Genomic DNA, 15764 nt, shown 5'->3' on the forward strand with positions numbered 1-15764 from the left:
CCACCCTGTAAAAAAGTCTGCGTTGAAAATGTCATGATGTGATGTCACCTCAGAGTTGAAAACGACTGGTGCTTGCACAGGGGACCTTTCCTTTCCTATATCTAGAGGCACAGAGGAAGCTCTCTTAAGCTGATCTATTCAGAAATATGTTGCATTTTATTCAACAGGATTTAGTCCCAGGATCATGCTTTTAGGATTGCACAATATGTCTCTGAATACAGTTGTTGCAGGAGGAGGCAATGGTATGTGTGTGTGTGTGTGGGGGGAGACTATTGCTGTCATACTCTGCTCAGAAGAAATATCTGGTGATTAGGGTTGCTTGCCAAGTCCAGTTTAAGAAATATCTGGGGACTTTGAGGGTGGAACCAGGAAATATTGGGGGTGGAGCCAGGAATAAGGTTGAGACAAGCATAATTGAACTTCAAAGGGAGTTCTGGCCATCACATTTAAAGGGACTGCACATCTTTTAAATGCCTTCTCTCCATTGGAAATAATAGATAGGTGCACCTTCTTTTAGGGTTCATAGAATTGGACTCTCTGATCCAATCCTTTCAAAACTTGGAGGGTGTTTTGAGGAGAAGCATTGGATGCTATGCTGCAAATTTGGTGCTTCCAAATAAAAAAACAGCTCCCTCCCAAGCCCCAGATGAATGACTCCTGGACCAGATGAATTCTCCATTATACCCTATGGGAACTGCTCTCCACAGAGAATAATGGAGTGCCCAGCAAACATTTCCCTCCCCCCTGCTTTCTGATGACCCTGAAGTGGGGGGAGGGCCTCCAAACCAGGGGATCCCCTGCCCCTACCTGGGAATTGGCAACCCTACTGGTGACCCACCATTGGAAATAGGATAGATCTCTAATCTAATCCAGCAGGAATCTTTTTATGTTCTTATCTTCAGTACTGTAATTGTTCAAATAAGGTTCAAGCTACATTTAAGAGGTGACTGCCATGGAAACTTGCTTTCAGATGGCAACTGTGAGTTCTCCATAGGAATGCAGTTCCAACAACTGCAGGAGTCAATTTGATCAAGACATGGTCACATGTTACAATGCACATCCTGCATGAGCATCTGATTAAAAGAAAGAGCCAACTGAAATGAAACCTTATCAATGTGGGGTTTATATCACATATTCAGCTATACATGGATTAACTGTAACCTGAGAATTACTTAGTGCATGTATAAAGAAAAATTAAATGCCTACTGTAGACAGATTGTATGTGAATTCAGTGTAACAGTGCTCATGGTATGTTGGGAAGAGGGGCTTCCTGTTTTTCTGACCCAAAATGGCCCTGGGGATGCTATTTGCTCTATGGCATGTCATTAAACAGAATTTCTAGTTCGGACATAATACAGCAAATGAACTGCTTTTCACTGTAGTCTTGTGATATAATCATTGTCAATTTTAAAAACTTTGTGTCCTGACTCATGGTTTTGACTCACATTTGGAATTTCATTGCCACAGGAAGAGATTTGATTTCAGGATGACACATACCATGAAGACTTTTTATATATTCTGTTATTCTAAAATAATCTCTTTTAACACATGCAATTATATTACGTTATCCATGAACAAAGGAAAAAAGAACCAAGAGAAAGTTGTTGAAATATATTTTCTGGTGGTCAGGTACCACTCATTGGACATCAATATAAACATACATTATAGCACCCTAGTTAGCTGCTCTTATTATTGGCTGCTATAAAAGGATCTATTCTCTTAAACCGTGTGCAGATAAAGGATGCCTCTCCATTATTTTAAAGTGGTGTAGAGTGAATTTGGATAATCAAGCAGATGATGTGGAATTATATATACACCAGATTCTACCATATAACTACAAATCAGGATATATTATTGGCTCCAATGCAATTTTTCTGTCAGTGTAATGGACCTTCCCTGTGTCTCCCTTCCCATTGCAGCCCACTGATCTTCACAAAATTGTTCTTCTAGGGTATAGGGGACCTTAAAGGGAGAATTGATGGAAATTACCAATTTAGTCTGGATGATATGACTCCTGGACCAAGACATAAGGCAGGGGTGGAATTCTAGCAGGAGCTCCTTTGCATATTAGGCCACACACCCCTGATGTAGCCAATCCTCCAAGAGCTTACAAAAAAGAGTCTTGTAAGCTCTTGGAGGATTGGCTACATCAGGGGTATGTGGCCTAATATGCAAAGGAGCTCCTGCTAGAATTCCACCCCTGCTTTATGTCTTGGTCCAGGAGTCATATCATCCAGAAACAGAAGGAAGAAAAAGCATGGAGTAAATGCTTGCAGACCTTATCCACATAGAAACTTACCACACTACCAGTCATAATCCATCTCACTACACAATTCAAAGTACAAGAAATGATATGATATAGGGAGCAGTTTTGCATACGCATATTCGTCCTTCTCTTAATGTAGACTATGTGGCTCATCAAAGGCCACAATTCTCCATGTCTGCTATACTGAATTGATCTACGGAACATGGTAATCAGTTGTCGGTTCCTATTGAATGATTTGGTAGTGGAAATCACTAGAGACGTTGCAACTTTTAAGAGGTTATTCTGAAAATTAAATCCAATTATGTTTTGTTATAAAATTGATGTTCTTATTTTAATCATATGTATTTAATTTTTGCATATAATCTTAATCTTATGCATCAATCTCAAATGTTACTCAAAGGTGGGGGGGTTATACTATGCCAGTGTATACAATATTCTAAATATGGCTATACCAGAGATTTATGTAATGCAATCACTATAATTTTGCTTTTGTTTTTTCTCATTAGATACCACCTTAAGAAGGCCATCTGTACTGATCAACTTATTTTTGTAGAGAAAGCTTCTGAGAAAGATGCTTTTAGTGTTATAACAGCCAGGATGTTTCCACCATTGCCTCCAGCAACTGACCTTCTCAGTCTTCCACCAGGTCCTTAGGAGATGCAGTTGTGTGATGGTAACTTCTGTCATGATGCAAAAAAACAAAACAGAGCAGTATAGTCATTACTTTCAGAATACTGGTGTTGTATTTTTGAAGATTCAGCCACTGGTTTTGATTTTAAAAATGCACAAGAAGGAATGATGCAGTCAAGCAGGCAGTTATGAGAACAGCACTAACAGAGCAATCCTGGTGGGGGGGGGGTGGGGGGGTGGGAATCAAAATAGGGAGCCAGCTGACCCAAACACCAGCCTAACTTTGACGTACACAGGTGTAAGGGACATTTATGCTGGCAGAGGGCACAAGCACCGCAGCATGGTGCACTTGCACTGGCGCAGCTGCACCATGACCACACACTGGCAGAGTGACAGCATGAACCCTAGCACTGGCAGAAATATAGGTGTTTTAGGGGGGTGTAGCACCAGCCACTCAGCTCCCAAAGCATTTTCAGTGTAGGAACACACCCCAGTACAGGCTCAAAATTGTGCTGGCAAAAATGGTGGCACAGTCCCTTGGTGCCATCTATGGTAACTCTCTTTTCATTCTCCCCTCTCTAAGCAGTGGCCATGCCCTTGCCCTAAGCAGCTCAGGATACTGGCCAAGTGTGCACCCAATGAGCACATACCCTACACTGTCCTTGCCTTTCCTGGCACCAAATGACAGCCCACTCTGATCTACAAATGGTTCCAGGAGGTTGCCCCACAATTCTAGCAGTAGGGCATATGGCACAGGATGCTGCCTGACAGCTCCCTGTTGTGTGGATTTAGGGCAAGCACACATGCACCTCAGTGGTTGGCAAAATACAGACAGGGCACCTAGCCCTGCTGGGTGAGCACTTAGGGGGAAGAGACCACCAGGAGAGCAAAGTCCTGGCTCTTCCTGACCCATATCCATCAGGCAGGCACCCCTCACACCAAAGGACTAAGTGGGGGTCCAGATGTCAATGTTGCAATCCCAGGGTGTTGTAACAGGGTGCTTCCATTAAAGCTCATCCATTGGGTCTATTCCAGGTGTTGGTGTTTCTTGTGGACTATGGAAGATGGGAGTGCATGGCGGGGGGGGGGGGGGAGGTGCTGCGCAAGCCATAAAGTTGTCAGTGAAGGACCCATCCTGACAATAATGCTGTCACAGCCATGGACACAGATGGGTAGGAGGAAAAGACTATACAACAGGCCAAAAGCATACACCACATACTCAAAAGCTGCAGGGCCACCCTATGAACCATCTCAAATCAGTCAGGGGGCATCCAGGAGGAGATGTACTGTCACAGCAGTGAGTACAGACACAAATGCCATGGGTGTGTGCTAATGGATCGGTCCTGGTGGTGGTCTCTGGGTCAATGAGGGCTGATTATTCATGCAGGAACTGCTGTGCAAATGATGCTGTTGGCTTAAGGGGTCATCACCTCAGTAAGGCTTTGTGGGTAGCATTCCATGCAGCTGACCAGGGATGGTCAGTTTCACAGGGCTGCCCCCTATGGAGGCCTGCTTGGCCTATCTGGATTCCAGCTGCCCTGGAGCTATGCAAGTGTTGGGCTCAGATGGCACATATTTATTTATCAAATTTATATCCCGCCCTCCCCTGACAGGCTCAGGTGGCTAACAGCAGTTTTAAAACATTAGCAATTAACAAACATCATTTTAAAAATAAAATATATAATAATACATTTCTATACATATTAAAAGTCCAAGATGGCAAGTTTCTAATTTCCATTGCATTAGTTAAGTGAGACTGTCGGTGCTGTAAGGCAATAGCAACCTCCCCCTAACCATTGAAGGCAAGTTTGAATAATTCGGTCTTACAGGCCCTATGGAACTGTGGCAGGTCCTGCAGGGCCCTGATGTTTTCGGGGAGGGCATTCCACAAAGGGGGGGCTATTACTGAGAACGCTCTGGCTCTAGTGCTGGACAATTGAGCTTCTTTTGGTCCAGGGATCTTAAGGAGATTTTGAGACCTTGAACATACTGCTCTCTGGGGTACATATGGAGAAATGCTGTCCTGAAGGTATACAGGTCCCAGGCCATATAGGACTTTAAAGGTTATAACCGGCACCTTGAAGCGAATCCGGAACGCCATAGGCAACCAGTGTAATGCTTTTAGCACAGGCTGAATGTACAGGTAACTCCATTAAGAACCCGGCTGCTGTGTTTTGCACCAGTTGTAACCTCCAAAGTGGAGTAAAGGGCAGCCCCATTGTAGAGGGCATTACAGTAGTCTGTTCTCAAGGTTACCATCGCATAGATAACTGTTGCCAAGTCATTGCGCTCCAGGTACAGAACCAACTGTCTTATTTGCCTAAGATGGTAAAATGTGGATTTGGTAGTGGCTGCTAACTGGGCCGCCATTGTCAGCAAAGGCTCCAGGAGCACCCCCAAACTCTTGACCTTTGACGGCACTAATAGCATCCCATCAAAGGCTGGCAAGGGGATTTCCCTACCCAGGCTGCCATGACTCAGGCACAGGACCTCTGTCTTCACTGGATTCAATTTCAATTGACTCTGCCTGAGTCATTTCACTATGGCTTGCAATGCCAAGTCCAGATCTTCTGGGGTGCAGCTGGACTGGCCCCCCAACAATAAAGCTGGGTGTCATCCACATATCGGTGACAACCCAGTTCATATCTCCGGACAATCTGGGCAAGGGGGTGCATGTAGATATTAAATATTGGGGAGAGGACTGCCCCGTGAGAGACCCCACATACAAGAGGATGTCACTGGGACGATTGCTCCCCTATAGCCACCCTTTGTCCCCAGCCTTGGAAAAAAGAGATAAGCCATTGAAGGGCAGACCCCTGAATCCCCACGTTGGTGAGGCGGCAGGACAGAAGCTGGTGGTCGACTGTGTCAAACACAGCTGACAGATCTAACAACAACAGCACTGCCGAGCTGCCCCGATCCAGATGTCTCAAGAGATCGTCCATGAGGGCGACCAGTACAGTCTCTGTCCCCTGGTCCGGCTGCAAGCTGAACTGAAATGGGTCTAAGACTAAAGCATCATCCAAGAATCCCTGTAACTGTACTGCCACTGCCCTCTCAATAACTTTATCCAGAAAGGACAAGTTCGACACCGGCCGATAGTTTGCCAATACGGCTGGGTCCAAAGATGGTTTTTTGAGGAGAGGGCATACCACTGCCTCCTTAAGGGATGTGTAAAAGGTTCCTTCAATCAGGGACTTGTTTGTAATCACCTGCAACGTGGCTTGCAATTTCATCTGGCAAGTACATATCAACCAGGATGGAAACAGATTCAGATCGCAGGTAGTGGGACGTACAGTACAAAGGATCTTGTCAACTTCCTCCAAGCTGAGTTAAGTGAAATTGTCCAGGACTGAACCAGAAGATACACTTGGGGCCTCGAGTTCACTCACTGTGTCAAGGTTGGTAGGGAGATCACAGCAGAGCAGCAGGACCTTATCTGCAAAAAATCTGTGAAAGCCTCACAGCCAATTTCCAATTCCTTATCATTTGGTCTTCTTTGTGGCAAGTTTGTAAGCGTCCGAGTTGTGCTAAAAAATTGGGCTGGGTGAGAATTTGCAGACGCAATCTGGGTTGCAAAGTAAGCCTTCTTTGTAGTCTTAACTGCCATCTCATAGGACTTCATAAACAGCCTATAAGATGTTCCTGTTGCTTAGTTGTGGGCGCGCCAGCATCGCCTCTCTAGTCATCTTAGTTGCCATTTCAGCAGTCACAATTCCGTGGTATGCCACGATGCAAGCCATGAACAGCAGCGAAGAGGGTGCTGGGGAGTGATCTCGTCAAAGGCTGTGGAGAGTTGTTGATGCCACGTCTTCGCTAGTTCATCCAGTGAGTTGCCAGGGGGCCAGGGATCCTGCAGAGCCATTTGAAGCCGCATAGGGTCCATCTGGCTTTGTAGGCGAGCCAAAATATGCTCACCTCCTAAACAGGGTTGTGGCGGCAAAACAATATGGGCCTTCAGGGCGTAGTGGTCCAACCATGGCACTGCCTCAGCAGTAATCTGATCCACTGTAACTCCCGCCGCAAAGATCAAATCCAGCATGTGCCCAGCCTGATGGCTGGTAGTTGTTACATGTTGGGAGAGTCCCAGTGTCACCATGGATGACATCAGGTCTGTCGCCTGTAAGGAGTTCGCGTCATCGGCATGGACATTGAAGTCACCCAGGACTAAAAGTCGTGGATTCTCCAATGCCCAGCCTGCTATGGCCTCTATCAGGGACGGTAAGGCACTGGCTGGTGTGTTAGGCAGACGGTACACTAGCCAGATAGCCAACCTCTCCCCCACATCCCATAGCAGGCCGACACACTCTATGCTGGTGATCATTGGGGATGGGAGTGCCCAGAAGGAGTAAGTCTCCCATATAAGTAGTGCCACCCCTCCCCCTGCCTGCTAGTCTGTGACTGGTGAAGAACCGAGTACCCAGGTGGAGCCATTTGAGAGAAAGCTACAGTATCTCCATCTCGCACCCAGGTCTCAGTCACACAAGCCAGGTCCATTGCCTGCTCCCGCAGGAAGTCTTGTAGAACTGCGGTCTTATTATTAATGGCCCTGTTATTGCACAGCACCAGGGATGGAGGCGGGTAATTTCTCTTCACCCCACTACCTGCTACCGTCGGGATGGGACATAGGCTGGAAGGAAGCGAACATTTCCGTATCTCAGTTTCCTTCCCTTCAATTTTTGCCTATTCCCACCGCTGTACTTTTCCCACCCCAGGAGCACTGGGATCCCCTGACTGGACATCAGCGTTGGCTGGTCTTCACCTCAGCTTCAGACCAATCATACTGTGATAATGTCCTCTTACACCTATCCTATGCTTCCTTTTCTAATATTTATGACTTATGTCTGCTCCTAATCTATCTAGCCTAATTTTAATAGAAACATCTAATTTGGTCCCTAACAGTATCTACTAAGAAACTGTGACCACCAATGGCAAAAATGAAGGGCACCACAATCAATATGAGCATCACACTACCTGATGACTTCCTTGCCTGAAAGCTACCATGAGGGTTAATGCCATCACTAGATGTGCCAAGCCATGTCCCAGCCACATGAAGGATTCTGAGACCCAGTGCCCACAGAGCTAGAAGCATCTGCCTGCCTCTGGGTGGATGCTGGGGGCATGCACTGTGGAGGGATTGGCTATCTGTCAGAAATGCAGTCCCTTCCACAAACCCCCTCCCTTGCTCCATAGTGCCTGCAGAAATTACACCTCAATCTTCAGCCTGGGGTATGACTTATGGCCACAGCCATGGGGGACTAAGGGGCATAGTGCAGTACGGACGCAGTCCCATGCTGGTGTTGACACTCCCTTGAAAGCCCGGAGTTGTTCAACAGTGGGATCAGCTACCAAGGAACAACTTTCACTGTAAAAATGTTTTTCTTAATATCCAGTCAATACCTTCCCATCCTTAATTTAAACCCATTATTATGAGTCCTCTCCTCCGCTGCCAACACAAGCAGCTCCCGGCCCTCCTTTAAGTGACAGCCCTTCAAATATTTCTAGAAAGCAATCATGTCTCCCCTCAATCTCCTCTTCTCCAGACTGACATTCCCAAGTCCCTCAGCCTTTCCTCATACGGCTGTCTCCAGGCCCCTGATCATCCTTGTCACTCTCCTCTGCACCCGCTCCATTCTGCCCACATCCTTATTCAAGTGAGGCCTCCAGAACTGCACACAATACTCTGGGTGTGGCCTGATCCATGCAGTGTACAGTGGAACTATGACATCTTGCAATCTGGAAGTTATGCCTCTGTTGATACACTCTAAGATGGCATTTGCTTTTTTTGTTTCTGCATCACACTGGCTGCTCATATTTAACTTATGGTCCACCTGTACCCCAAGATCTCAGTGGTTTATGCTATGGGGTGAAGATCCATAAGATCTAATGCCTGAGTGCCCTTCTCCATTGTATGTCTATCCTATGGATGGTTTAGAGTTGTCCAATTAAAAATAATTCAGAATTCCAGCTTCTTTCTTCTGTTTAACAGTTTTGATACATTGAAGCTCATGTGGTGCCATGTGCTGTCAATTAAAGGAATCAAAGAACTGGAAGGGAAAAAAGGCCACTTGGAGCTATCCACCACCATAAAGGCCTTCCACATGTAATTTGCAGAGATTACTTCATGCACTTCATCCCACAAGTGCCCAAATGGATCTTTGGCAGAAATCACCCAGTCAGCTTCCTCAGTAGGAATCTGGGTCTGGCAGACCCTGCCCTGAAGTGCTGACTGTCCCATCACAGTGGCTGTCAAAGTTATTGTGGGTTGAAATCATATGCAATACTTCCACTGAAAGGCTTTTTCAACCCTGGCCCCAACCTGGTGGAATCAGCTGCCGGTGGAGGTTCAGGCCCTCCAGGATCTGTTACCATTCCGGAGGGCCTGTAAGACAGAGCTGTTCCATCGGGCCTATGGCTGAGGCAGACTGGCGTCCTATCTTTGCGACCAATATAGCCAGGATTTGAACACCTAGGTTGGGACAAGCAAGCTGAATCGATCTGTTAATACCATCTTTGCTGCTCCACCTAATGTGAGCTGTGGCTTAATTGTTTTAACTGTTTAAATTGTTTAAATTGATTTGATTGTTTTATTGTGTTGGAAGTTGCCCTGAGCCCACTATGGAAATGGGCGGCCTATAAATCTACAGAAAGAAAAAATAAAAATAAAATACTATATCACTTGTCTTGTACCTTTAAGAAAGAGATATCCACGACACAGCTGCATGGAGTTACCTAGAATAGTTAAAGAAAACTACCTCTACTTAAAAAAGTTTTCAACCTTTTGGAGAGAGTATTTTGCCAGTAAAATTCAGAAGATGTTTGCATCTAGTTAGAGAAGAGGTTCAGGACTGGCTTACTCCTAAATTAAACACTTAAGTGGTATTGAGAGCATTTTGCCATCAATATTCAGAAAAGATTTCAGGTTTTCACGGCTGGTAACATCATTAGGGTTTGTAGAATCTTTCGGGATCAAGTACCGTGTTCTACTGGAGAAAGTTTTCCTTCCAGACGTTTTGTTCTCAGCTGCGGAGAACATCCTCAGTGGCGTTGCAGCCGGAACAGGCGCTCAGACCTTCTTGGCTGCTGTGTGTCTGACCTCAAGACAACAGATCTCTTTCCTTTTGGAGAAAATAACTATTTTTGAGGGTGAACTCTACAGCATTGCATTTGGCTTGAGCCTTTCCCCTCCCCAAAGTCTGGCTTCCATAGACTCTACCACAAAATCCCCAGGCATTTCCCACCAAGCTGGAACTGGCAGCCCTAGTCAGTACTGGCCCTAATGAGTTATCCATAAAATGCTAAAATAGGCCTGGAAAGGGCTTTCTCCCCCAGCCTTTTACTGACAGAATCAAGCTTGGTTGTAGGGTTGCCAAGTCCAACTCAGAAAATACCTGGGGACTTTGGGGGTAGAACCAGGAGACTTTCCCATCCCATCCCCCCCCCCAATATAACAATGTCATTCCTTGGAATACAGTCTTCATTTCATTGTTCCCAAGCAGCTGACTACACTTCCACTAAATTAAAGTGAACATACACACTCTCTCACACACAAAACAGCCAGATAAACAGTTTGCAAGCACACACTGGGTTTTTTGAACTGAACCAGCATTTTTGAACTGAATCAGGAATGTATTCAGTGGAGCAATTTACTCACTGGAGCTGCTGAATGTAATCGTCTGCTGTATTTCAGTCAGTCTTTACAGGAAAATGAAAGCAGAGCAGCTCCATACAGAAGGGCTCTGCTTGCTTCTCTTCTTCCTTTTTACACACTCACCAGGAAGATCCAGGAGCCCTCAGCCAACAGAAGGCTTTCTGTGGCTGTTTCCCTCCTCCTTCCATTCTTAGCCGATTGAGAGAAGGCTTTCTTTCTTTCCTCTGTGAAGCAGTGCCTCGATCCTCAGCCAATGGAATGCGATAGACCTTGATTGATTGATTAATCCTATATATAGGATTATAAAAATTATAATTTAATTTAGGGAGAAAACACAGCTTTTAATCATGTATCCATGTTTATTTCTATTTCTTCCTGTCCTTTTTAATGACAGTAGCATTTGTTTGTGTGTGTGTTCCTGTTTCAAGTAAGCTTGGTAGGTGATTTCTATTTCCTTATGGAATGAAATATATCAGGGATGGCCAACGGTAGCTCTCCAGATGTTTTTGCCTACAACTCCCATCAGCCCCAGCCATTGGCCATGCTGGCCGGGGCTGATGGGAGTTGTAGGCAAAAAAACATCTGGAGAGCTACTGTTGGTCACCCCTGAAATATATGGTGTTGACAAAGGATGAGGCGAAGCAGCATTTTGCCCCTACAGGGTTAAGTCATAAGATCATTTGTGAGTACTCTCCAGCTGGTATTGATTATGAGTTACAGCTGGATCTAACAACATCAGGGCTGAGATAATGAATATTTACATAATGGAAGAAACTCTGTAAAGACCTAGAGAATGGAGGAAGCTTATTGAAGGATGTTGTCACCTGATTGGGAAGGGGAAAGTATATTTTGATACATTCCCAACAGTAGGGGTTCCTGGCTGGAGTAATCCAGGTATGCTTGCCCAGGATTTCTGCCCAACAGCTTGACCAGAATTTCTGACCCAAGGCCATTCCAGCAGGTGCAAGTAGAGGAGTGGGGACTCAAACCCACTTCTCCCAGATAAGAGTCCGCGCACTTAACCACTACACCAAACTGGCTCTTTTCTTATGTAGAAAGACTGGTCTTTTCCTATGTAGAGGCTGCAGGGTTGTCAATCCATTTAAGGAAATCCCTGTAGATTTAAGGGGTGGCCTGGAAAGGGTGAGGTTTGAGGAGGGATGGGACTTAGTCAGGTACAATGCCATTTCATCCTGGGGGACCACTGTTGCCAATTTCCAGAGGAGGCCTGGAGATCACTCAGAATTACAACTGCTCTCCAGATGGCAGAGATCAGCTCCTCTCGAGGTGGGAGGAAGTTAATGCTTTCACTTGGGTGGGTGGAAAGGCAGCAAGAGTGGGGGGACACTCACCCAGATGCCTTTAGTGAGATCTTTCCAGGTTGGTGGGAGATTCCTAAGCGATCACTTCTGGAAAACCACTGTTGCCAATCTCCAGGTGAGGGCTAGAGATCGCTCAGAATTACAACTGCTCTCCAGATGGCAGAGATCAGCTCCCCCTGAGGTGGGGGTGGGGAGGGAATGCCTTCACTTGGGTAGGTTGGAAGACAGCAAGGGTCAGGAGGCTCTCACCCAGAGACCTTTAATGATTCCTTTCCAAGTTGGTGGGAAATTCCTGGAGATTCTATGGTGGAGTTTGAGGAGGGCATATGAGTTAGGGCTTCAGAGTGGGGTCTGCCAGACACAGGTTCTTGCTGTGGAAGCTGACTGGGTAATTTCAGACCAGTCACAGACTTCCAGCCTAACTTGCCTCACAGGATTGTTGTTCAGATCAAAGGGGGGGGGAGATCACTCAGCTTTACAACTGCTCTCTAGATGGCAGAGATCAGCTCCCCTTGAGGTGTGGGAGAGAGTCAATGCCTTCACTTGGGTAGGTGGGAAGACAGCAAGGGTGGCAGGCACTTGCCCAGAGCCTCCTTCTAGAGCCCATTGTATTTTTCTTCACAATGGGCCTTACTCCTACTTTAATATAATTTAATATGTTGGAATAGTGGTTGTAATGTAATGCAATATATAGGAAAAGATTGTTCTGACATACCGCTAAAGAACAATATATTGGTATAGTCCCTACAATTACTAATAATTATCTTACACATTTATCTCCTATTTTAACATCTTTAGTGCTTCACTGTTGTTCCCCCTTAATTAAATCCAAGCAACTGTTGACCCTATATACTTGTTATTCCTGTTTCGTCTCCACATATCTTAATATCTAAAAAGACGCCATGAGCCCGTTAGGGGAGGGCGGGATATAAATCTGATAAGATAAAATAAAAATAAATAAATAAAATATCTTCATCGTGTTACATGCTAATTTGCTGTACAGCCTCTGTCTATAAGTTTGAATTGTTATCTTCCAGTTTTTTGTATCTGAGGAAGTGTGTGCGCACACAAAAGCTCATACCTTAAATCAAACTTTGTTGGTCTTAAAGGTGCGACTGAACTCTAACTTTGTTATATTTAACAACTACAGTCTTTGATCAGACTGGTGATGGCTTCTCCACAGCACGCAGAGTATTTAAGTTTGATTTCAGGCAGAGCTGCCCATGGCAGAGTTGAGATTCCTACTCCCTCTAGTGCAGTAAAAGTGCATATAGAATACACTCTGTCTACTACACAGTTTGAACAGTTAGAACCCAAAGTCCTTGGGATAAAATGTAAAACCAAATAAAATTCTTCATCCTATTTTTTCCTGCTAAACATTAGAAACTTTTATAAATAAAATAAAATTTTATAAATAAAATGTTTTTATAAATAAAATGTTGGGTGCCTACATAGGAAACCTGGGTTCAGATCTCAGCTTAACGTACATGTATATGCTCAGGCACAGTTTGCCAGCTTCAGTTCTCCATCTGAAAACTGGAAATGATAATGAACAAGTCAGGATGAATAGGGATTAATGTGGTAAAGGTCTACTTGTATTTAAGCTGTAGAGGAGCCAAAGCTCAATGGAAGATCACATGCTTTGCCTGCAGAAGTTCCCAGTTTCAGTCTCTGGCATCATCTTCTGCCTGGAATACTGGAGAGTCACTAGCTGCCAAAGCTGGCAATAGCGAGTTACACTCAGTCTAAGGCAGCCTCAGAAGTTCATGGATTTATTTTATTTGTTTATATAAAACATTTAAAAGTCATTCCACCCAATCAGGCTCCCCAAGGTGACAAAAAAGCATCATATATACATATATACATATATATACACACACACACACACTGTGGCTAATAGCCACTGATGGACCTCTGCTCCATATTTTTATCTAACCCCCTCTTGAAGCTGGCTATGCTTGTAGCCGTCACCACCTCCTGTGGCAGTGAATTCCACATGTTAATCACCCTTTGGTTAAAGAAGTACCTCCTTTTATCCGTTCTAACCCGACTGCTCAGCAATTTCATTGAATGCCCACGAGTTCTTGTATTGTGAGAAAGTGAGAAAAGTACTTCTTTCTCTACCTTCTCCATCCCATGCATAATCTTGTAAACCTCTATCATGTCACCCCACAGTCAACGTTTCTCCAAGCTAAAGAGCCCCAAGCGTTTTAACCTTTCTTCATAGGGAAAGTGTTCCAAACCTGTAATCATTCTAGTTCCCCTTTTCTGCACTTTTTTCCAGTGCTATAATATCCTTTTTGAGGTGCGGTGACCAGAATTGCACACAGTATTCCAAATGAGACAGCACCATCGATTTATACAGGGGCATTATGATACTGGCTGATTGTTTTCAATTCCCTTCCTAATAATTCCCAGCATGGAGTTGGCCTTTTTTATTGCAATCGCACACTGTCTTGACATTTTCAGTGAGTTATCTACCACAACCCCAAGATCTCTCTCTCTTGGTCAGTCTCTGCCAGTTCACAACCCATCAACTTGTATTTGTAGCTGGGATTCTTGGCCTCAATGTGCATTACTTTGCACTTGGCCACATTGAGCCTCATCTGCCACATTGACGCCCACTCACCCAGCTTCAACAGATCCCTTTGGAGTTCCTCACAATCCTCTCTGGTTCTTACCACCCTGAACAATTTAGTGTCATCCGCAAACTTGGCCACTTCACTGCTTACTCTCAACTCTAAATCATTTATGAACAAGTTAAAGAGCATGGGACCCAGTACTGAGCCCTGCGGCACTCCACTGCTTACTGTCCTCCACTGCCAAGACTGCCCATTTATACTCACTCTCTGCTTCCTATTACTCAGCCAGTTTTTGATCCACAAGAGGACCTGTCCTTTTACTCCATGACTCTCGAGCTTACTAAGGAGCCTTTGATGCAGAACTTTATCAAAAGCTTTCTGGAAGTCAAGGTAAACAATATCTATCGGGTCTCCTTTGTCTACATGTTTGTTCACCCCCTCAAAGAAATGTAACAGGTTAATGAGGCAAGTTCTTCCCTTACAGAACCCATGCTGAGTCTTCCTCAATAACTCGTGTTCATCAATGTGCCTACTCATTCTGTCCTTGATAATGGTTTCTACCAATTTTCCCAGTATTGAAGTCAGTCTGACTGGCCTGTAGTTACCCGGATCTCCTCTGGAATCCTTTTTAAAGATGGGGGTGACATTTGCTATCTTCCAGTCCTCAGGAATGGAGGCAGATGTCAATGAAAGATTACATATTTTTGTCAGAAGATTCACAAGTTCAACTTTGAGTTCTTTCAGAACTCTTGGATGTATGCCATCCGGACCTGGTGACTTATTAGTTTTTAATTCGTCCATCAGTTGTAGGACCTCCTCTCTTGTCACCTCAATCTGGCTCAGGTCTTTCAACACCCCTTCCAATAGAAGTGGTTCTGGAGCAGGCAAACACTTCTCATCTTCCACAGTGAAGACGGAGGCAAAAAAGTTCTCTGAGTAATTCTGTAATCGTTTTGTTGGGAAAATGCTGTACAAGTACCAATCAAAGATTTTAAGCTATAAATAGCATCAGTGGCTCACAAGAGTCTAGTACGAAGGGGAAATGAAGACAAGAAGAAAGAGGACACATGTATAGGTAGATTACATGCCTCAAAATAAAGAGTGGATTTCCTCTTACCTGACAAACAAATTCTTTATTTAATGAGTCATCTTTAAATGGTTCATTTTTATATCAGATGATTGCCAGTTTCTTTTAATCAATTGAACAGCATTTGAAAAAATGATTAGCCTTTTGCATAATTAAGAAACCATTAAGTAGGAGCAATGATTAGTTTAAAAATCTTTCTGATTAGTAACAGATTTGCCATTTTCAA

This window comes from Heteronotia binoei, chromosome 21 (genome assembly GCF_032191835.1).
Source record: "Heteronotia binoei isolate CCM8104 ecotype False Entrance Well chromosome 21, APGP_CSIRO_Hbin_v1, whole genome shotgun sequence".
Taxonomy (NCBI): domain Eukaryota; kingdom Metazoa; phylum Chordata; class Lepidosauria; order Squamata; family Gekkonidae; genus Heteronotia; species Heteronotia binoei.